Below are 2606 nucleotides of genomic sequence, written 5' to 3'. Positions count from 1 at the left end.
CTGCTCCTGCTCTGCACTGCCCGCAGCCTGGCCGGCTCTGTGGGGCAGCACCCACAAACCCGGCGCATCCGCAGACACCCTGGGGTATGAGCCACCACAGCAGCTGCCACCATCCCCATCCCACAACCCAGCTGTAGCAGCATCACTGCCTCATTCCAGCAGAGAACACCACAACCCTCCCAGGGTTTGTCTGGACCTCCGCATCCAGAAAGAAAGTCTGTACCTTGCCCCTCAGCTCAGCCCTCCCTCTGTCCCACCCCACTCCATCAGACCATCGATGTTGTTCACCCACAAAGAAGCCAGCCAAGAGGAGCTGAACGACTGTCCTGGAAACAGCTGCCTGAGCCAGTTCCAGCCCAGCAAACCTCTATGCAAGGCTCTACAGGACATAGGGTGTCCTGCTGCCAGCTCTCCCTCCCTAACCCCAGGATGTACTACAGCAGGGTTGCGCAGCCAGGGAACAAGGTGCTTAGGCAGCTGATGCTCAAGGCTTAGCTCCCCCCACCAGTCTGTGCAGAGGGGTAGGCTAGAGCCTGCCAACATCATGCAACAGACAGGACCTCATCCCAGGCCACCCAGACAGGAGGCAGCACTTGGACCACTGCAGACACCTCTGTTACGTTGCCTGCAGGGATACTGATAGGGTATAGGGGTATGAATCATCTTCTTGCCAGCTTCTTGTGTACCAAACTACTGCCTGAATGATTAAACAGCTGTGGAGCAAGGGAGGACATGGGTGGAAGACAGTGGGGAGGAAAGAGGCCTGTAAGCCAGTCACTTCCTTGGCTGAAGGGCTCAAACAAAGGCCTCACAGGAGATTGAGCGAGAAGATGCTCCCGGCCATGGCCAGGGGTCATGGAGGGAGAGGACCCACAGCTATGCATGAACAGATGAAGAAGCTTTTCTGTCATGCTGAGAGTAGAAGAGATCAGCAAACTCTGCATTTTCAGGAATCGCTGCTGGAAGGAGCTGGTCATGAAGCACTGCCACTCTCAATATAATCCTACATGCAGAAGAAGCAGCAGCAGCTCTCCAAGCTTCTAAGCAGTTGTCCAGGTACTGGCACGTGCACCCTGGGCCACTGGATCTCCAGACAGCTTACCTCACCTCAGTTGGAAAGGCAGAACAGCCCTCAGATGCCTGAACGTCCAGGGTTGCAAATACACAAGCAGTAACTGCGAGAAACTGCTTGAGCCCAGGAGACATTCTTAGGAGTCTGGCTGCTGTGGAGCTCCCACATCCCTTGCCGGTCCTGCAGCAAGTCTCTGACTTCCTGAGAGTGGGTGGGTGGCTTTGGAGATCTGGAATCATCTCCCTGCTCTTCCTGCTTCATACAGTGGGAAAGAAACATCTTCATTTCTATTCTGCTGCAGAAGAATAGACAGTAATCTCTTTCTTCTTGAGGGGCAGGGGTGGGGGGGGAGAAATCTCCCATATGCACAGGGGGTATAGTGAAGACCCAGAGAATTTGTGCTTGTGGGGCTAAGGATTAGCAGCAGGTGGCATGGAGCACTTTGACTGCCAATGCAGTTTCATGCAAGCACTTTGCCAAAGAAAAGGAGAGCTTTCATTTCTGTGTACCACCTCTGTCTGCTGGAGCACAAGGCCTGACAAGATAAGAGAGCTCTTATGAGGATGTCAGTATCTTCACCAAGAGTACTCACAGGTCCTGCCCTGACTCTGCCCTTCCCCAGCGAAGGAGGACAGCATCCCAGCAGTCACACGATGAAACAGTGCTGATCTGGCAGTTTGCTCTTGTAGGCCCAGACTGTGCCCCAAGAGACTGGAAGAAGGCTGGGCTACCAACTGCAACATGTCACTTTGTAAAACAGGTACTATCTCTGGATACACTCTTCTTAATCAGATCCCAAATTTTAAACAGTCTCTACCTGCAACATGTCTCACATTTGTGTCTTATAAAAGGGCTGGGTTTGCAGTAAGGAACTCAGAACTATATGATGAGAGAGTCTAAACCAGAGGTTTGCACAAAGGAAACTGGTATATTGGTCTGTTAGTCACCTAGTATGTCCCCATCGAGGAAGCAATGGAGGCAGGGGATCCCACCCATTTGGTGGGAGGCTATACTCAGACTTTCAGAGGCTTTTGAACAGGAAATGAAGCTGTCATGAAGCAAAGTATTGTGACTTTGAAAAATCAACAAGAAGGCAGTAGACGAAGAATAGGATCAACCCATTGCTTTGCTCTTCACAAAGTCCCAGCTGTCATTGATCTTATTATGGACATGGTAAGCATGGTGAGGAGAGTCGGTTGTCACAGGTGACAAAGTTATTCAAGCAGGATCAGGGGACCCAGACCAAGAATGGGTGTTGTGACACCCAGAAGAGCCCTGTGTTGGTAAGTACACAAGAGCTCTTTGTTATGTTCATAGGGAACAACACGAAACTTCACCCTGTCCCTGACTGAATGTGCAGTTACTACATCAAGTCAAGAGAGGGTCTCAGACCACTGCCTGGATCTCAGCGGAGACCTCCACAGCTCAGGAACAAACGTGCTCTCAGGAGAGGTGTGGAGAGCTGGGGGTGTTGAGTACCTTTATGCTGGGGGTCATGCTCTTTGTTGTGGCTGTAGTAACGAACCAAACTCTA

This window comes from Pygoscelis adeliae, unplaced genomic scaffold (assembly GCF_000699105.1).
Source record: "Pygoscelis adeliae isolate BGI_AS28 unplaced genomic scaffold, ASM69910v1 Scaffold348, whole genome shotgun sequence".
In the NCBI taxonomy this organism is placed as follows: Eukaryota; Metazoa; Chordata; class Aves; order Sphenisciformes; family Spheniscidae; genus Pygoscelis; species Pygoscelis adeliae.
Note: the sequence above shows the minus strand (reverse complement) of the source record.